Source organism: Ambystoma mexicanum, chromosome 4p (assembly GCF_040938575.1).
Source record: "Ambystoma mexicanum isolate Mex_15411 chromosome 4p, UKY_AmexF1_1, whole genome shotgun sequence".
Classification (NCBI taxonomy): domain Eukaryota; kingdom Metazoa; phylum Chordata; class Amphibia; order Caudata; family Ambystomatidae; genus Ambystoma; species Ambystoma mexicanum.
This window is the reverse complement of record NC_090927.1, coordinates 353,269,065-353,290,693: the sequence shown is the minus strand read 5'-3', so window position 1 is coordinate 353,290,693 and position 21,629 is coordinate 353,269,065. Positions and strand designations below refer to the sequence as shown.

Genomic DNA, 21,629 nt, shown 5'->3' with positions numbered 1-21,629 from the left:
TCCTGCCACCTTTATCTCCATCCCTATGGAAAAATGTCAAGAGATTGACAGAAGGTTGGGCCCAAGCTTGAATTCCGAGCACCCAACTGTACCAGAGGCATTGTCCCCATCCAGATCCTAGACTAGTCTCTCCGTCATGTCCAATGAGGAAGGAGCCAAATATACTATTAACCGTACTGAGAGAAGGAATTAGTGGCATGGAGGGGGGTGATCAACCTATCCTAGAAATGTATCAGTAATTGGAGAATAAAATCAAACCCAACCTGTTGGATCTTTTGCCAAGTGGCCACATTTTATTACTGGTCAGCACTGCCTGACAATCACATCATGCTAGTACCGGAATTTCCTTTCTCATTAGAAAATAGTCCATCAAGGACTGCGGGCAGGAGGAAGAATCTGAACTCCCCCCGGCTGGAACTCGTAGAAGTTTATCAGTTTAACACAAACTACTGAGGAGTCTACACCACAGAGTTTTAATATAGAACTAGAGGGTCAGCATTTCAACAGAAACTGTCAGCCCAGGACGCAGCCGTAGAGTGGTGTATGAGCCACTTTTAGTCCCTAAAAATAGGCAAATACTCGCCAAAAATAAGAGTAAAAATACTCCAAAATATAAAATAGGAAACGGACACGTAGAACCGTGTGCTCCTGCTTTCAAACCACACAGCTCCATGGATTTATTTTTCATTTATTTTATTGTTAATTTCTAACATGCTTAATCCAGCGGGTGGTTTGGACCAATAGTGTACATAGTATTACATGAAGAAACTATTACTGCCTGGTTTGAACAAGTAAACATATCTCACTTATAAAATACTCCCAATGGGAATTGGACTTCCATTTTTACTCCCTAAAAAAAAAAAACATATTACTCCAAACTTTAAAGAAAAAGGGAGTAAAATACCGGCACTTCATAATCTTATCTGGAGCAATGCCTGGACGTCATGCTGGTGGATAAAACACTATTATAATAACTAACTTTCCTATGCAGCCAAGGGGGTGGGATGTTCCAGCTTTCAAAGAAAACTCTCATATTAAATATGCTCCCATGGCAAACCAAGCTCAAATGAACAAATTGAGGATTGCATCAAACACTAAGGCAAGCAGAGATGGTTAACAGTTGCTGATGCCTAGATGAGGATTCTTTGGTAAACTACCTAGTGGTGTGTGGGCATGGAGTGGTGCTTGAATCCAGATGACATGCGTTACTTACCGTAAAAGCATTTCTGATGATTGTATCTGCTTAGATTCACATGCTGTGCATAGTCCGACATCCAGTGGTCACTACGGAGTATTGTATTTTGTTTTTCGTAGTCGAAAAGGGGATGTCGACATAGGCATGTCTGTAATACTATCCCTATAGTGACGTGTAGTGTACCCAAAATCCCTCACGTGTCGAGGTCCCTCTGTTTGTATTTTTTCTGCCCTGAGGGAGCCTTCTTAGTACGTGAGTGAGTACAGAAAAGAGAGAAGGTAATAAGACGTCTATGTTCCTTCCATCCGCGCGGGGAGGAAGGGTGGCCGCATGTGAATCTAAGCAGATACAATCATCAGAAATGCTTTTACAGTAAGTAATGCAGGTCTTCTGATGCTTGTTAATCTGCTTAGAATCACATGCTGTGCATAGACTAGCGAGCAGTACCCGGAGTTGGAGGTGGGTTGCGAGAAGGAACAGTAGAGAAAAGATGTCTTAGTACTGCTTGTCCCACCTGGGAATCAGATTTAGAATGAGCATCTAGGCAATAGTGTTTTGTAAAGGTGTGTACAGAACTCCAGGTTGCCGCTTTGCAAATGGACTCGAGGGGTACATTTGCAATGAATGCTATGGATGCCCCAGTGCCTCGAGTAGAATGTGCTCTTGGCTTGAAGGGAAGTTCTCTCTTACCAAGAGAGAAACACAGAGTGATGCATTGGACAATCCATCTAGATATAGTGGATTTAGAAACTACATCACCTTCTCTTCCTGCCGCCACCGAGACAAAGAACTGATTAGTCTTTCTCAGTGTTCTAGTTCTTTCCATATAAAACATGACCGCCCTGCGCACATCGAGTGTGTAGGCTTTTTTTCTCCCAAGTTTGATGAGTTTTGAAAGAACGTTGGTAGCTCTATAGACTGGTTGACATGGAACTTAGAAATTAATTTTGGTGCAAACCTAGGGTGTGTGCGTAGAATTGAACTTCCTAGACATTACAATAACATCGAACGTTAACACTCAGTTGCTTAGTGTCAAACCGTTCCATAAGAAAACTGATAAAAACTCCCTTCTACACTATGAGAGTTTTCATCCTAAGCACGTCAAAGATAATTTGCCATTGGGCCAGTTTTTACGTTTGAAAAGAAATAGTTCCTCTATATCTAATTTCAAAGAAGAAGCAGAGGGCCTTAGTAAAAGACTGATTGCAAGAGGCTATCCAGCTAAACTTACTTATCTTGCTAAAAGCGAGCCTTTAACAACAATAGGCAAGCACTATTGGAATATAAAACTAATGCCAAGACCAAGGATGATGAGAAACTGGTATTTGTTAATACCTTCAGCCATTTTTCTAATCAGATTAAAAAGATCATGCTGAAAAATTGGAACGTCCTTGAGTCTGGGGAAAAACCACTTGAAAGACCTATAGTTGCGTTTAAAAGGAGTCGAAACCTAAAGGAATTAATCACACGTAATGACGTGAGTTTGAAAAATATTAAACAGAGCACACTCCCCGAGAAATGGGGCTTCCCGAAACTAGCTGGCCACTCAGCTTGTGGGCATTGTACCTGTTGTAGCTCTACCTCTAGAAGCACAGAAGTGAATCTGGGATTGAAAACCCCGTGGCGACAAACACATTTCAGTAATTGTAACTCCACGATGCTTATCTATGCAATCTGGTGCCCGTGCAACCGACTGTATATTGGTAAAACGGAGCGGAAAATTAAAATAAGAATAGGGGAACACAAGAGTTGTATTAGGAACAGGATCCAGAACGCCCCTTTGGTAGACCATTGGGTAGAGTCTATACATAAAATAGAAGATTTACAGTGGAGTGTCCTTTGGAAAATCAACCCCTCTGGTGACATTAATCGCGATAAAGTCAGATTATTGCAGAAGGAACAACGCATGATTTTCCTCACCAATAGTTCAGTAACAGGTCTCAACGAGAGACTTGACTGGCTTAACTAGGTTGGCACTGAGCATAAGATTTCAACACAACGGTCCATTGTATGATTTGTAGTTACATGTTCGGAACAGCTTGCCCTAGGATGCGGCTAATGACCTTTGTTACCAACAGTTGGGCCAATTTTGTTAACCTTCCATTCTTTTGGGACTTTCCAGATTAGTCGTCCTGCACCTATAATTCCTTTTTTAATTTTTAACAACTGCGCATCATCATGTATATCTAATGACTTCACTTTGAGGTTTATTTCCCGGCACACATCTGTATACCCACGGATTTCCCTGGGGGTTCGAGGCACTTTTATTAGGCGGGCTCCTTTAAATCAAGGCAGGGAATCTTGTAAAGGTAATCATGTGTTAACCGTGATTAATATAGTTAAGTCGTGTTAGGTCGACGTTCTGGCTGAATATCTATTCAAATTAATGAAAATCATTCTTTATCCTCGCGATAATACGAGGTTTTGTTTCCATCTGTTCAGAACCGCTCTAGGAACAGCTTGCTAAACTGCTGAACTGAAAACATCTAGCGCCAAACGGGGACTACAAGTCCCTTCACCCTCTGAGTTATAAACGCCTTTGGGCGTGTCAGCGATTACAGCTGCCTCTAATTCAGTGATGCGCACAGGTTAATGTTTAACACGCCTATTTAAACGAAAGGGCCGAGTAGTGATTCTTTGCTGGCCCCTCGCTGACGAACACAATGCGACGAGATTGACACTGAATTGGGCTGCATTCCACTTGAAGACCCGCCAGCAGCTTACGGGCCGTGTCGTAAACATGTCGACTTTATAACGGTAAGTATCGTTTGTTATGAGCCATACACGCACATTAGCTATTTGCTGTGTGTGCTGATGTGTCAGTGAGTTAATACGGGGGAGGTCAACATATTACATGTTTCCCCGTATTTATAAACTACGGGTACGGATTAATTGTTAATCCGTTTAAAAGACGGTAGACGTTTGTGCACAAGACTTCTCCGACGGTTGTACCCCTACTAGTTCACCGTATTTATTCTTGTTTGTCCGTAGATCTATATGTGAGCTCGTTATGGACAGTGCTTTTTAATTTAGGAATTATCTGCTGGTTGCCTACATTTAAAGCATGTTCAGATTTACTGAATTGGACATATTTATTCTCTACCCGTGTAGACAGACTTGACCGGGTGGTGCAACATGGAAAAATTCTTTTTTCCCTACGCGCAGAAATACATTTGAGGTATGCATAATGCTACTAACTTAAGGTAAGATAGAGTGATTGTTTGAATGCACTAACTTTCAGAGTAGCATTAGTTTGGAAATAGAGTCAATCGCGTTCCTCAATCTCTCTTCCCTTTTCCTTTTCCCAATACGTAGTTTAATAAATACCTATAAGTGCCATCACAGTGGAACTCGCGCAGCAAGCAGATAGAGGATACTGGAAATTATCCAGACACCCATCATATACCTTCCTGTGTCGAAGTATTGTGCAAGCCACTGTAAGGTAAGATATATGATGAGCTAAGACTCCTTTAACATCCTTCAATGATACGTTGGTGCATGAGTAACTAAGCTTTATAGAGAGGGCCTCGCTCCACATCTTTTTGATATGAAGTTGAGATAATTTTTAATATAAGGAGCCCGGGTCTTGCTTGACTAGAAATATAATGTTGATAAGTTTGGAGCATTTGTTAGCTCCTTTGACTCTGTAACATAAACAGGTGTATGAAAGAGAGACTATAACGTTTGGTCTCTCTTCCCTTGTCTGTCCACAGGTATCGCGTGTCCGTTTCCTCGCTGGAGAGCAGTTTGAATTTCATTCTAATTCCAAGAAACCAACCGCTGCAGTATCAGAGACGTTAATAGTTCACCTCTGAATTAATTGCAAAGTGCATGGGCCCAGGTGCCTTTATTAAAGCCAATGCTTATATATTGTACAATGCGGTAGCATGTAAAATAGGTGTGGATTATTAAATATTCTTCTTAAGCATCTAGGCTGTGAGGCGGTAATTACAGCCCCGCCGTGTAAAACGACAAATTGTGACACATCGTGTTTTTTAGTATACACCCCTGATGAATTTCCCCTGACTGTGTGTGTATGATATGAGTGAGGAATGAAACATGTTGGGTTAAATGGGAGTGAAGTAGTGTGGAAGTTATCAGCTATTCTAGCTGGATTATTGTTATTTCCAACCCCACTTTAGTGGTTAGGTTTCTAAGTAATTAATTGATTTGATATTTTTGTGCTGATTGTAACTCCTAACTTTGTGGTTTTCTAGGTTTATATGCACACTTCTGTCTCCCGGTATACTCACATTGCCACTGATGTGATTTGGTTGTTTTTCTGTTTTTCCTTTTTTCCTCTTTATTTTTCTGTTTTAATGTACAAAAGTTTTTAAGGATTATGCCAGCTTTATATTAAATACTGTATTATGTTATGTTGGCATTTTTAAGCCTTATATTTGCCATTGAAGGTTTAATAAAATTAACATTGTATATTTGGTTCTATCTTCCTTGTGAAGTATTCATAATGCCTAGCTTGTATGCTTAGATTTATGCCCAATGGGGTATTTCTTTTCTTGCCCTTCTGATGGTGAGGTTGGACACGCGATACTGTGCGACTACACCGAGGATCAAATTTTTAGTTTTGTTTTTTTAGGTGTTCCTAAAATTAGGGGGTGTTTTGGTCCTCAGTTTAATTCCCCCACCTCCCTTGTGTATTTTGCTGTGTGCGTAGAACCACCTTATCCTTGTGAACTGTTACAAAGGGTTCTAGTATGGAGAGCGCTTGTAGTTCACTCTACTAATGCAGGTGATGGCGATTAAGAAAGCAGTTTTAAGAGATAGATTCTTAAGGGTTGCTTTGTGCATGGGTTCGAATGTGGAGCCCATTAGCCTGGTTAGTACAACATTTAGGTCCCATCCGGGAGCTGGGTTAGATATAGGGGGGTGGATACTTTTCACTCCCTCCATGAAGGCTTTTATAACTGGAACTTTCCACCATGACACCCTGTGTTGAGACGTAGTGTAAGCGGAGAGTGCAGCTAGGTGAACTTTAATAGAATTAAAGACTAATCCGGAGTCTAACAAGTGAGTCAAGTATAGAACAATGTGTGTGTGAGAGCAGTCAACAGGGTTGACGCTGTTCGCCCTACACCAGATGACAAACCATTTCCACTTGCTAGAGTAGCAGTAACGAGTGTTCGGTTTCCTTGCCTCTCTAAGGATGTCCATGCATCTCTGTGGGAGCTGCAAATTTCCAAATTCTATGACCTCAGGAGCCAGGCTGCTAAGTTCAGGGTCTGTGGGCATGGGTGCAGCCTTCTGCCCCTGTCCTGTGACAGCAGGTTGTACGGGCAGGGTAGTTTCACCGGTGGGGAAAGACATCTCCATCAGGTGAGCAAACCAGGGTTGACAGGCCCACCTGGGGGCCACCAGTATCATGGTAACTGGTTCCTGGTGCATCTTGTGCACTATCTTGTTGAGAAGGGGAGTCGGGGGTGAGGGGGCGGGAGCGTAAAATTTCCCCGACCATGAAATCCAGAGACCGTTCCCCTTGGAGTGGTTCTGGGGGTACCTGGAGGCGTAATCTTGGCATTGGGTGTTCTCCAGAGTCGCGAACAGGTCTATTTCTGGGAAGCCCCATTCTGTGAAAACGTTGGAGACTATGTCTTCTTGTAATCGCCATTCATACTCTGCGCGCAGAGGGAAGTCTCTGCTGAGTACGTCTGCCAGAAGATTGAGTTCCCCTGGTACATGTTGGGATAATATGAACATGTGTTTGAGAGCCCACTTCCATATGTTCTGGGACAGCTTTGACAGTCCTAGAGAGTGAGTGCCCCCCTGCTTGTTCAGGTAGTACATGGCCATGGTGCTGTTAGGAACAGCACTGTCTTCCCTTGAAGGCGAGTCTGGAAAGCCTTCAGTGCTTTGAAGTCTGCCAGTAGTTCCAGCAAGTTTATGTGTTTGGAAGCCACACTCAGGGTTCAAACTCTGTGTGCAATCTGATGGGAAAGGTGAGCACCCCATCCTGTGAGGGATGAGTCTGTGGTTAGAGTGGCTTCCACTGTGGGGGTGGCGAATGGTCTCCCCATTACGATGTTTTTCCTTCGACCACCACCGCAGCGAGAGAACCAGGGCCTGCGAGACCACCACTAGATCGTCCGTTGTCCGCTAGCCTGACACCACTGGCTGCTGAGCCACTCTTGCATTGGACGCAGTGGCGCGTGAGGTACCAAATAAATACATGACACCATCATTCCTAGCAACCGCATGGCCTTGTGTACCGTCACCTCTCGACCGGCTACATATTGAGGGATCTGAAACAGCATATTTTGGACCCTCTCGTTGGAGGGGAAGACGAGGCCGTTCTTTGTTCGAATTAGAGCCCCTAGGAATTGCTTGACTTGACTGGGGTCTAGGCTGGACTTCTTCTGGTTGATGGAGAAGCCCATTTGGAACAAAAGGTCTTCAGTCTTTTGGGTATTTAAGAAGCATGTCTCGTAAGAATCCCGTTATGAGCCAATCGTCGAGGTAAGGGTATACTGGAATGGACAACCTGCGCAGGTGGCCGCTGCCACTGCCAGTACTTTCGTGAATACCCTTGGTGCTGACGCTATGCCGAAGGGTAGCACTTTGAACTGGTAGTGTTTGTCCTCTATCATAAATCTGAGGTATTTTCTGTGCGCTGGCAACATTGAAATATGAAAGTAGGCATCTTTCATATCCAGTGTTGCCATGTAATCCCCCTGAGATAGCAGGGGAATTACTTCCTGTAACCATGCAAAATTTTTAGGTTTGACAAATTTGTTCGCTGGGCGAAGATCGAGTACAGGGCGTATGGTTAAATCCTTTTTGGGTACAAGGAAGTACACTGAATAAATACCCTCCTTCACCTGTGATAGAGGCACAACCTCAATTGCTCCTTTTTCCAGTAGCAGTTCGACTTCTTGAAGAAGGATGGCAAGGTGCTCCGGTGATAGGCGTCTTCCCCTTGGGGGTCTGAATGTCTGGGACCGACTGAATTCGATGCAGTAACCGTGGGCTATGGTACACAGTACCCAGTAGTCTGTGGTTATTCCCTCCCATGCTGGTAGAAGGAACAAGTTACTTACCTGTAACTGTTGTTCTCCAGCATGGGTCTGGCATGGATTCACATGCTCATGAATATTCCCCGTCGTCAGGCTGGGAATCCTCGGTAAAGAAAAAACCAGTATCAGTTTCGTTTCTGATCTGTCTTTCGTAGTAATAACCAATCACTGGTCTCTGCGTCATACTGACCACAGCCAATGACTGCCCTCTACCTAAGCACCGCCTCTGGCAGCCATCTTCAGATTTGGAAGCACGTGAAGTGGCAGTATGACCAAGTGAAGAGCCGCAGAGGGGTAGGCGGGAGGGTTCGCATGTGAATCCATGCCAGACCCATGCTGGAGAACAACAGTTACAGGTAAGTAACTTGTTCCTTCTCCAGCATGGGGTCTGGCATGGATTCACATGCTCATGAATAAAGAATACATAGCAGTACACACATGCACAACCACGGGAGGTGGCAAAGGCTCAACATTAAGCATCACATCAACTCAACATTAAGCATCTTACCTCCTCACCAGGCTCACCTCAGGCGAACAGGTTGCGCAGCACTGCTTGGCCGACCCTGGACTCCTCCCTGGAATCCCGGTCGACGCAGTAGAATTTCGTGAAGGTGTGCGTCGACCTCCACGTAGCAGCCCTGCATATGTCCAGCAGGGGCACACCAGATAGGAACGCCGTGGTAGCTGCGATCGCTCTGGTGGAATGGGCTCTCGGACGGCCAGGCAGCGGTCGGTTTGCCAACCGGTGACAGTACATGATACAGCCGGAGAGCCATCTGGAGATGGAAGCCTTCGAGAGAGCCTTCCCCTGATTGACAGGTCCAAAGTTCACAAAGAGTTGTGACGTCTTCCGAAAACCTTTCGTGCGGTCCACGTAGAACTTCAGCGCTCTAGCTACATCCAGCGAGTGCAAAGTCCTCTCAGCCGGCGACGAAGGCGACGGGAAGAACACAGGTAACACCAAGGGTTCGTTGAGATGAAAGTCCGACGGTACCTTGGGCATGAAGGAGGGGTGCGTCCTGAGCACTACCCTCGTGTCGTGGAAAGTCAAGTACGGGGCCTTGCAGGAAAGGGCCTGGATCTCTCCCACTCGTCGTGCGGAGGTGATGGCCACGAGAAAAGCTGTTTTCCACGATAGAAACTTCAACGGGGCCGAGTGCAGAGGCTCGAACGGAGGTCCCATGAGTTTGGTCAGCACCACGTTGAGCTCCCACGCCGGGGCCGGAGCCTTCACCGGCGGGAACGATCTGAACAGTCCCTTCATGAACTCCTTCACCAGACGATGAGACCACAAGGACGTCCGGCCCGTGGTTCTGGTGTATCGGGAGATCGCAGCAAGATGAATCTTGATGGACGCGTGTGCCAGACCAGCTTTGGCCAGCGTCAGCAGGTACGGCAGCACTTGGGGAGCCGTAATCCGTAGAGGGTTAATCTTCTGTGCGTAGCACCAGACAGAGAACCTCTTCCATTTGTGTCCGTAGCATTTAAGAGTCGAGGACGCCCTGGCCTTTGCAAGAACCTCTCTGCAATCGGCCGGTATGTCGTATCCTCCAAACTCTAGCGCTGCAGGAGCCAGGCCTGCAAGTTCAGCGACTTCGGGTTGTGGTGGAGGATGGCGCCTCCTTCCCTGGAGAGTAGATCCGCGTCCGCCGGCAGCTTGATTGGCGGGGACGCCGACAAGTCCAGAAGGTCCGGGAACCATATCTGCCTCGGCCACGCAGGTGCGACGAGGATCATCCTGCACCGTGACCTCTTGAGCTGGTTGACGAGCCGGATTAGCAGAGGCAAGGGAGGGAACGCGTAGAGGAACAGGCCCTCCCAGGGGAACGAGAAAGCATCGCCCATGCTCCTCGTCTGGGGAAACCTGCTGGCGAACCTCCGGCACTTGGTGTTCGTCGCCGTCGCGAACAGGTCGATCTGGGGTGTGCCCCACCGTCGGAAGAGGCGATCCACCAGATCCTGCCGTAATTCCCACTCGTGGCACGAGCGCAGCTCCCTGCTGAGTGAGTCGGCGATGGTGTTTTTTATCCCTGCCAGATGAAACGGCACCAGAAGAATCCCTTGGGCGACGGCCCAATGCCACAGGTCCTGCGCCTCCTTGGACAGCGCTGGGGACCTGGTTCCGCCCTGTTTCCTGATGTAAAACATGGTGGTGGTGTTGTCGGTGAAGATCCTCACCACCTTGCCCTTGAGGGACGGAAGGAAGGACCTGAGGGCCCAAAACACTGCACGGAGCTCCAGGACGTTGATATGCAGGGACTTCTCCGTCGGGAGCCAGAGTCCCCTTGCGTGCAGATTTTCGGTGTGCGCTCCCCACCCTTCTAGGGAGGCATCCGTGGTCACAGTCACCTGGTGGGCTGGGGTCTGGAAGTCCATGCCCGCCGTCAGATGCGCGCGGGTGCCCCACCACCGTATCGCTCGTCGGAAACTCTCGTCGAGCTTGATCTTTTCCTCGAAGCTGCCCGTCGTCTGGATCCAGCGCGCATCCAGGAACTCTTGCAACGGGCGCATCCGGAGCCTGCACATGGGAATGAGGTAGATGCAGGAAGATATCATCCCGAGGAGGGACTTGATGGACCTCACCTTGGCCGCGTCGGCCACCAACATCCGTTGCACCTTGCCCAAGATGGTCCTGGTCCTCTCCTCCGACGGGGAGGCCAGAAGGGACACTGTGTCGAGCCTCGCTCCCAGAAACAGTGCGACTTGCGCGGGCACCAGGTGGGATTTGGCGTAGTTCACGGAGAATCCCAGGTCCGTGAGGAGTTGGACGGTCCTTGCCGTGTGGACCACGGCGAGCTCCCTCGTCTTGGCGCGGATGAGCCAGTCGTCCAGGTAGGGGTAGACGTGAATCCCCTCGCGGCGCAGCTGCGCCGCCACCGGTGCGAGGCACTTGGTGAAAACCCTGGGTGCCGACCGCAGTCCGAAGGGAAGGGCTTTGAACTGGTAATGACGCCCTTGGACCACGAATCTGAGGAATTTTCGGTGCCCCTTTAGGATGGGAATGTGGAAGTAGGCATCCTCCAAATCCAACGACGATAGGAAGTCTCCTTCCTCCAGCTGACCCAGGACGTGCTGGAGGGTGACCATCCGGAACTTCTGCGCCTTGATGAACTTGTTCAGGCGTCGCAGGTCCAGGATGGGGCGCCATCCTCCCGTCTTCTTCTTCACGAGGAAGTAACGCGAGTAGACTCCGGAGCCCCGAAGCCTCTTTGGGACGAGTTCGATGGCGCCCTTTCTGAGCATCGCCTTTACCTCCAGGAGAAGTTGAGGGACGTGAAGTTCTTTCCTGGCCACGGGGGGGACGCGCGGGCACCTTCTTTGAAACTCGAGCGCGTGGCCCCGGGCCAGGGCGTCCAGCACCCAACGGTCGGTGGAGATGGACTCCCACACGCTGACGAAGCCCGCCAGCCGGCCTCCCACCGGGGTGCTTCGGTGGGGGCCCGACCCCACGGCCGGTTCAATCCTGCTTGGACGCGGCCTTGCCGCCTTGGCCTCCTTGGCGGCGACGACGGCGGGGGCCGCCAGACTTGCCTCGTCCTCTGTAGGCCTCTTGCGACGACGAGCGGGCCGCTTGACGGTAGGAAGCGAAACCGCCGCCGGAACCTTTGGAGGCACCCTTGCCTCCGCCGCTCCGAAAGGGCGTCCGCCGTTGCTGCAGTACTCCAAGGGCCCGGGCCGTCTCAGTATCCGCCTTGATGGCCTGAAGGGAATCGTCCACTGTCTTCCCAAACAGGTTGTTCCCGTCGAAGGGCATGTCCAGGACCCTGGTCTGGACGTCCTGCCGAAAGTCCGTAGCCTTGAGCCATCCGCGACGTCGAAGGCAAACGCCGTTGCCCATCTGGCGGAACCCAGTGTCGGCGATGTCCGTCGCCACGGTGATGGCGTGGTCCGAGGCCACCTCACCTTCCTGCAGGATCTCAAGGGCCTCCGCCCTCTTGTCGTCCGGCAGAAAATCCAGCAGGGGAGCTATCTTGTACCAGAGTTCCCTGTCGTAGCGGGCCACGATAGCCAAGGCGTTGGCCGCTTTAATCGTCGTCGCCGCCGACGAGATGACTCTGCGTCCCATGGCATCCAATTTCTTTCCCTCGCCGTCCGGCGGGGAAGTCGACGTGGAGGTCGCACCCCCCCCCGCTTTCTTCCTGGCTGCCGCGGAGACGACGGAGTCCGGGGTAGGCTGCGCCCGGAGGCATAGGGGGGCCGAGTCCGGGACCCGGTACTTTTTCTCGTACCGGTCTCTTTTCGCTGGCGTCGTGGAAGGGTTCTTGAGGAGGGAAAGGCCCTCATCCCAAATGTCGTCCAACAGAGGCACTGCGAGGACCGTCTTCCTCTTGGTCTCGCGCCGTTGGTAAAGGAAGCCTTCCTTTTTCTTCTCCTCAGGGCAGAGTTGGAAAAGCTCGGATGCCCTGGCGATCATTGAGTGGAACGATCCAATCTCGTCGGGCGGAGAAGCCCTGGTGGGAGGCGACGACGGAAAATCCTCGTCGTATGCCTCGTCGTCCGTACCCGTCGCTGCCGTGTCAGTCCCCGTATCATCCCCTCGGGTGGACGGGGAGGAGGGCTGGACGGGGCGCGACGGTTGAAAAGGAGGCGGTGGATGGATCCTTCTTTTCTTGGTAGGGGGAACACCAGAAGGTCCCGGTTCTGGATCCCCCGACGGGAGAGGTTCCTCCGTCGGTAACGGTAGTCTCGTCCTTATCTCGGAGCATAAGGACTGTATAGCCAACAAAATGGCCGCTGAGTTGTCTTGCGGCGCTGGCAGAGGGGAATCCGACGGGCGAGCAGGGGCCCCGTCGGTATCCTCGACGATGTCGTCGTCGTCACCTGCGTCGGGGCCCATTCCGACGGGCTGGTCTTGTTCCACGCCTAGGCCGTGGCTTAAGACCTCGATCAGTTCCTCTTCTGAGGTTGAGGCCGAATCTACGACGACGCCCTGCCCCCCCTTCTTCCCCACGGAGGGTTTCACGGGGGTCCTATCGCTGGGCACGAAAGAAGACTCCCTCCGAGGAGGCAGGGAGATTCTGGGCCCCGAGGCCGCCACCACTGGTGCAGCCTCCACAGGCTGGGCCAGGGCCGCCGCGACCGTTTCGATAGAGGGCTTGGTCGAATGGATCAAGGCCTTCACCACCTTAGGTGCGCTCACCGCCTTATCCTTGAGGGAGGGGGCACTGCCACGCTCCTCCTCTGCCTTAGAGCTCGACCGGGGTCTCTCCAGGAGCTTCGCCGGGTGCTCGGCCTTCCTCTTACCCGACCCAGAGCGTTGGCTCGTGGTTGATGGTGCCGGGGAGGGTGCGCCCTGCCTGGCGCCCGTAGAGCCCGACCGTTCGGCGCTCCCGGTGCCAGCGGACTCGCGGTGCTTGGCCTTATGTTGGGCCCCCGTCGCCGGGGCGCCCTCAAAGGTCTTAGAAGACAGCTCAGATTTCTTCTTCTTCTCGCCAGACGGGCTCTTACCCTCCAGCCAGCTGGCGAGACGTTGATGGCGGTCCTTCATGGTCCGTTCCGACATGTTGCCGCAAAACGCACAGTCCTTCTCCACGTGCGTCTTGTCCCCATGAAGGCAGTAAAGGCAGAAAGAGTGTTCGTCCTCCTTGAAGACGTTCTGCAGCTGGCATCCAGGGCAGGCCCTGAACAGCTTTCCGGGCGTCGAGCTTCCCTTCTCCTGGGCCATCTCCGAGACCGGGCCTGAGAAGCTTCTGGAGTCCTCCGAAGTGTAGCTCGACGAAATCTTCACCCTTGAGGGGCACAGATGAATCCGACACGGGTCCCCGTTGATCGGATGTAGGATCGGTGGAGCTTGAGGCTCTTTTGACCGAAAGAATCGAAGTTTTTGTGAAAAAGCGCGAAAAAATAGCACTAACGCTCGAGAGCAATAGCACGAGGATCCCAACACATGAACGTGCGGTAAAAATCTGAAGATGGCTGCCAGAGGCGGTGCTTAGGTAGAGGGCAGTCATTGGCTGTGGTCAGTATGACGCAGAGACCAGTGATTGGTTATTACTACGAAAGACAGATCAGAAACGAAACTGATACTGGTTTTTTCTTTACCGAGGATTCCCAGCCTGACGACGGGGAATATTCATGAGCATGTGAATCCATGCCAGACCCCATGCTGGAGAAATGATGTTAACCGGCCCCCGACCGGAGATGCATGAGAGGGGACCCGAACCGTTGGGTCATTTGGTGTTGGTAGCCGGGGAGCCTCTGGGAGTGGGACCCAGACCTCTTCCCTTTCCAAAACGTTGTCCTCTCTGAGAATATTGTGCGTTGGTTCCTTGGATGGAGGACCAATTGCCTGCTGAGGAGTACTGTTGTTGTTGCAGTTGGTTTAGACATTGGCCACGAAAAAATCGTCTGTTGCCGTAACCTCGCTTGTTAGGAGGTCTTGTGATCTGGGCCAGGGTCTTAAGGATATCAAATTCCTTTTTAGCTGTCCCCAGAGCGTCGTCCACCGCCTTACCAAACAGGTTTGAGTCCTCAATTGGTTTGTTTATGAGGGACGCCTGGGTTTCTGGCTTAAAACCTGAGTTCCTGAGCCAGACGTGACGCTTGAGAAGTATCCCTTGGAATAATGACCGGCCAGCTGTCTCTGCAGCATCTGGCGTGTTTTTAATGATGCACTGGTTTACCAGAGTACCCTCTGTTACAGTGGCAAACAACCGGGTTCGTAAGGGCTCAGGGACTTCTTTGAGGCCTTCACGTAACTTTCCCCATTGGGCATTAGCATAGCCTGCCAGCAAGGTATTGTTATTGGCAATTCTGGTGGAGAAAGCTGCTGAGGAAGTAATTCTTTTTCCCAAGGCATACATTTTCTTTCCCTCCTTGTCTGGGGGTGCTTCGCTAGTAGATAGCAGAACCCCTGCCCTCTTCCTTGCGGTGGTTACTACCAAGGAATCCGGTATAGAGTGACCTCTAATATATAATGGGTCTGACGGTGAGGGACTGAAGAGTTTCTCAATTCTTGGGTTGACCCCTCTAACCAATGCCAGTGTTGATAAAGATAGTGCGAGTCGTCTTTTGACTGAGGCAAGAAGGGGAATGGCCTGACTAGTAGGAGGTTTCTCCTTAATCATTTTCTCCACAAAGTCTATATCTGGAGTAACCTCCCCTGTATCAATTTCAAAATGTGCTGCTGCCTTACGTAGCAGAGCATTGAAAGTGGGCTGGTCATCCACAGGTGACGGGTTTCTGACTGGTGTGGTCTGAGGAGAGGACAGATCCAGGATGTCTGGGTCTGTTGATGCCCCTGGAGACTGCCAAGGCTGTGAGCCTTCTATGTCCGGGTCTTCTTAGAAGCCCTTACCACCCATGTCTGGATATTCTTCAAAACCTTCTGCAGGGTCATGTAGATCCTCATAATTTATGAATTCTTCATCCTTTTGAAAGTGAGTGTCCTCTTCAGTGAGGTCATATGCATGAATATCCTCCTGAAGTGGGTCAAAGAGTTTTGGATATTTGGCCCTGGGATCTTCATGAAGTATCTCTCTTGGCCTTTTGGGTGTAACGTGCTCAGGGGTGGACATGAACTTATCCAGTTTATCCATACAAGATTGAAATCTTTCCAAAGTCCACTGGGGTAACCCCGAGCGGTCTGGAGGCAGGAAGGGGTGCTCTTCCGCCTGTAGCCGTCAAGATCTCTCCCAAAGCGTAGAGGATATACTCCCCTCGCCCTCTGAGAACCCTTCTCGTGGGCTAGGTCTTTCTTTCGACGGTGGTGGAGGTTCCGGTGTCTCCCTGGCCTTGTGAGCGGGACTCGGCAACTCCCTCGCCGTCCATCTCTGAGCATCAGAGGAGACTATTCTAGCCAAGCTCTCGACTAAACTCTCCGTCGCGGGCTCATCTTGCACAGCCTTCTGCGTTTGTGGGATGTTTTTGTCGACGGCCGCTCTTATGAGGCGTGGCGCCTGGCGTTTTGGTAATCGCGCCCTTATTTGTGGATGGCCCAGTCGCTAGCCGTGCCTGCGGTTGCGGGGAGGGCTTGCGACCCTTACGGTTGGCGGAGGCTGTCAGACGATCCGGTGTCTCCGTTGGCGCTAGGGCTTTCTTCGACTTAGTCGAAGGAGGGCCGTGGGTTGTGTGTTTAGTTTTATGTTTTCCATGTGCGTCTGTGTCGCCGGGGTGTCGATCCCCATAAGTAGGGTGTTTGCCGAACCTGTCGGGGCCGGGGACAGACGCGGAGGAGTGGGAACGCTCCTTAGAGAGGTCGACCACCTCCGATACGGAGGTAGGGTTATCACTGTCCCCCTCATAACATTCGGCAGAGGCGGGTGAGGAATCAGTCTTTGACATAGCGTAGGCTGCCCACCTCTTGACCCTGCAGTCCTTTACAGTCTTTGGGCAAAGTAGTTTACAGGCCGCACAGCCGTCCTCGTTGTGGTCGAGGGGTAAGCAGCGGTTACACTGCTTATGCTCATCTTTCCACGTAAATTTGCCGTTGCAACGCGGGCAAACTCTAAAGGGAGTCCTCTCCATAGCTTAGGATACAGGGAAAAGTGATAACGACCCCGAAGGAAAGTGGGGCGAGAGAGAAAGGCATTCTAGAAATGAAACAGAAGTGTCCCACAACCCCCACTCTCCCTACTATAAAGGCCAGCGAGGCTGGGCCACGTGTTCGGCAGCGCAGATTGGTTCGCCTCCGTCGAAACCACCGCCGAAGAAGCCAAAGATCTTGACTCAGTGGGGGAAGCAGTTAGGCTGTCGAAGGAGGGCCGGAGGAGTTTGGATTTAGCGATAACGACCAAGGGTCGAATAATGGTATTGCAATGTCTATTACGAGCTCTGCATTAAGGTGACCAGTTTCTTGGCGGAAAAAAACAATCTGAGGGACCTCGACGCGTGAGGGATTTTGGGTACACTACATGTCACTATAGGGATAGTATTACAGACACGCCTATGTCGACGTCCCCTTTTCGACTACGAAAAACAAAATGCAATACTCTGCGGTGACCACTGGATGTCGGACTATGCACAGCATGTGATTCTAAGCAGATTAGCAAGCATCAGAAACATGTTTTTAGCAGTGCACACTCCTCACAGAAATGCAAAAGTACCATGAGATCTGGGCACTGTTCCTGGATATGTATGGCTGATAAGGTTACAGAACGAAGATTTTGTAATTGCTTATATTGAGTGTTCTTGCCCTGCTGTTCTTGCTGTAGTGTCCTGCTGTATGATTATCTGATTTGTGTGTTCTCAGGATACAGGATGAGTTTTTGTTTTTCTCTCTCTTTTCCACCATGCACTCGTTTTAATTGCTGTGAATCTGATGGAACATGGCTGTTCCACCACTTGGTTTCATGGGTTACATTGGTTATTGTACTGCTTGTACGCTCCATTTTGCCTCGGTCATTGTTCAAAATAAGCATAGGCCGACATCTAGGGGAAGCTGCAGAGTATTACAGTTGTTTTCAAAACTCGAAAAGGGACATTGACAGGGCATGCCAGTGATACTATCCCTAGTGTGACGTCCACTGTACCCATGATCCCTCACGCGTAGAGGTCCCTCAGATTGTTATTTTTCTGATATGCGGTAAGAGGAGGTGTAGCGTGAGTACAGTTGTATTCAAGCAGATATGTATCAGACAAGCACATAAGCATCCATGCGCCTTCTCTCCAAGGGGAGGAAGGGTGGGCACATGTGAATCTAAGCAGATACAAGCATCAGAAATAAGATTACGGTGAGTAATATATCCTTTCTGAGGCTTGTAGAATCTGCTTAGATCACATGCTGTGCATGGACTAGCGAGCAGTGTTAGGAGAAGGTGGTGGATTGTGAGAAGATTCATGGGCAAACAGATGTTTTAGAACCGCTTTTCCCACCTGTGTATCGGTCTTGGAATGGGTGTCAATGCAGCAGTGCTGAGTGAAATTCTGTACTGAGCTCCATGTAGCTGCTTTACAAAAGCTGTCTAAGGGGAAATTTGCAATAAATACCAGAGTAGCTCCTGTGCTCCTTGTGGAGTGAGCTCTTGACACGAAAGGCAGTGTCTTGTCTGACCGAGAATAGCACAGTTGTATGCATCCGACTATCCATCTGGAGATGGCATTCTTGGAAATGCGGTCTCCTTCTCTGCCTGGGGCTACGGAGACAAACAGTTGGTCTGTTCTCCTTAGCGGTCTGGTCTTGTTTACATAGTAAAGGACCCCCCTCCTTACATCTAGTGCGTTGGAGTTTTACCTCAGCTGAGTTTTTTGGGTTCTGGAAGAAAGCCGGGAGCTCAATGGACTGGTTCACATGACATTTTGGGATGAACTTAGGAGAGAACCTAGGATGAGTACGTAAAACCAGTTTGTCTTTGTGTATGACTAAGAAAGGATCCTGCACTGACCATGCTTGCAATTCACTCTTCTTATGGAAGTAATAGCCACTAAGAAGGCAGTCTTGCAAGTCACGTGTTTAAGACTTGACTTGTGCATTGGCTCGAAAGGGTGTCCATGAGCTTATTGAGTACTACATTGAGATCCCATCCTGGCGGCGTTTTTCAAATTGGAGGGTGGAGTCTCTTTACTCCCTCCATAAATGCTTTGATGACCTTTGTAGAGTTGAATACTAACCTTGAGTCTAGCAAGTTATTGTTATTTTGCATTTATATAGCGCCTTATATACCATTGGTATGGTCTGAAGGCGCTGGTAGGTTGAACGCCCTCGGGAACCGAAGTTCGGGTCAGTAGAGAGTTCAAAGGTGCGTGTGCACACCGGTATGTGTGCAGCTGGTGCGGAATTCGTGTGGTAGCTGCTTCTTAGCAGTAGGTGTGGTTGAGAGATCAGGGGAATGTGTTCGCTCTGGCAGGATTTATCCAAACCGAGTGTGGCTGCGTTAGGCCTGAAGAGAACGCCTGGCTGGGGGGTGTGAAACCAGCAGTGTTTACAGTGATGGGGAGTGAGCGGTAGATGTTGCTATGAGAACAGTTATACTGAATGGTGTCATAGTATCTCTGTGTTCTAGTTGAGTGGTGGTGTAAAGAAGAGAGTAAGCGTGGGGTGTGGTATGATATATGCCCTTTCAAGTGTTCGCTACATTCCAGAGCATATTATGTACGTCATGCAATTCTCTACGTACTCGGCCGCTCCCCACGCTCGTCCGCTCCCCACGCTCGTCCGCTCTTACACGTTTATCTGGTCTAAGCGTTCATCCAGTCTATAGGTTTGTCCGTTCAGTATAGTCATCAGTTCTACGCCCTCCTGCGTTCTATTCACTGCTCTGTATTTATGTACTCATCAACTCTACACAAACTCATCAATTCTACACGCTCGTCCACTCTACACACTCATTGGCTTTAGTATGTTCATCTATTCCATCCGATCTCTATACTCATTTGATCTTTCTAGTCATCTGTTCTTCCACTCCTGCACTCTTCCACTTAGTGCATTCAACTGTTCTATACGCTTTATCCATTGTAACTATTTCATCTATGTCATTCACTACGTTCCCTCCTTATTCATTATGTCCATTTCATCAGTTTAGATCTCCTTACTTACCCAATGATTTATTCTTAGTGTGCACTTCACTGTTTTGATCTACATTACTCATTTAGTTCTGTTTGTCTTTCTAGTTTACATTCAAGTTTATTAGCTGTCAATTTCTCGCTTCAGGTAGTTTGTTGGGTCTGTGTTATTGTGATGCTGTTAGTTTTGAAAACCGGTTAGTTTTAGGGGAAGAGCCAGGTTTTCAGTAGTTTGCGGAAGGACGTTAGATCCTCAGTTAGGCGGATGTGGGGTGGGAGCGAGTTCCACAGGGTTGGGGCCAGGGCTGAGAATGATGATCCTCCTAACCTGACTGAGTTTGTTTTAGGAATTACTAGGAGGCCGGCTGAGCTTGATCTTAGGGTGCAAGTGGGATAATAAGGTATTGGCTTGTCTTGAAGATGTTGAGGTCCAGTTTTATGCAGTGCTCGATGGGAGAGGCATAAGGTTTTGAAAGCCACCCTACGGGCTACTGGAAGCCAGTGCAGTGTCTTAAGGGCTGGGGATATGTGGTCTCTTGGACCGAGCGCAAGTAGCAATTTGGCTGCCGCGTTTTTTGCCCTTTGGAGTTTATTCAGTTGGTAGGCATTGATTCCGAGGTATAGGGGGTTTGCGTAGTCCAGTCTTGGTATAACGATTGATTGGACCGCGGAGAGTCTATTGGGAAATGAGAGATATGGAAAGATGCGCCTAAGGGTTTTAAGGTGGTGGTGGCAGGACTTTGAGACATTGTTGACTTGGCGCGAGTGTGTTAGGTCAGAGTCCAGGGTGCATCCAAGATTTTTCACTGTGTTGGAGGGTGTCGGTGAGTTGCCCATGGCGGATGGCCAGAGAAGTGGGTGCGGAAGAAGATCGGAGTTGCCGCAAACCATGATTTCTGTTTTGGAGGGGTTTAACAAGAGGTGGCTTTGGGTCATCCAGAGTTCTATGTTAAGGAGGCAGGATGCCAGGTCTGGTCGGGAGTTGGGTTTCGAGTTCAGGAATTTTATAATTAGTTGAGTGTCGTCGGCGTAGTTGTAAAACAGGATGTTGTGTGAACGAATTATTGGTGGGAGGGTGATCAGGTAGAGATTGAACAGGAGGGCGGATAGACATGCTCCTTGTGTGACTCCCGTGTCGACTGGTCGGGCTTGGGAGGTAAAGCTGGAGAGCGTTGTTATATGGTGTCTGTCTTTGAGGAATGAAGCTATCCATTTAAGAGCGGTTCCACGAATTCCTAGGGAGTGGAGGCGGTCTAGGAGGATTGAGTGATTGATCGTGTCAAAGGCGGCCGATAGGTCGAGAAGGATTAGTGCGGCGCATCCCGTGGAGTTTGCTGTCATTTTAAGGTCATCCCAGATCGCGGTTAGGGTGGTTTCGGTTCCGTGACGTGATCTGAAACCTGATTGGGCGGGGTCTAGGAGATTGTTGGCTTCGACAAAGGCATTTAGTTGAGAGTAGGCGATTCGGTCGAGGACTATGGCAAGGAACCTGGTGTTTGAGATGGGGCGGTAGTTTTTTGGCTCGAGAGGGTCGAGTGAAGGTTTGACGTGCACCATTTTGAATGCGTCGGGAAAGATACCGGAAGAAAGGGAGGCATTTATGATGGATCTTGCGTGTTCTCCTGCGCAAGTCGACGCAAACATTTCTTTAAGGGTTGTGGCTGGGCAAGGGTCCAGTGGTGATCCAGAGGGTTTGCAGGCAGATAGAAGTTTGAGAAATTGTTCTGGTGATATTGGACTAAAGGATTCAAACGTTGGTTGCGTAGAGGTCGCAGCTGATGGGCTGGGCGGTACGGGCGGAGGATTGCCTGTTGGCTGTAAGAGAGCCAGTTTGGTGGTTAGAGTTTTTGTCCTTTCGATAGCCGTGGTGTAAGTGGAGCATATAGTTTAGAATGTGGGATGGGGTACATTCTATGGGGTTTATTTTTTTAGACTGGCACCAAATTACACATCTCCACTTGTCGATA

At 49.7% G+C, this 21,629-nt stretch overlaps 1 protein-coding gene across 7 annotated transcripts in view; it reads right to left on the bottom strand.

Annotated features, from left to right (window-relative positions):
* Positions 1 to 21,629, bottom strand: part of PUM2 (pumilio RNA binding family member 2) — a 2,101,998-nt gene that overhangs the window by 1,609,750 nt on the left and 470,619 nt on the right. The gene's annotated exons all lie outside the window — the stretch shown is intronic.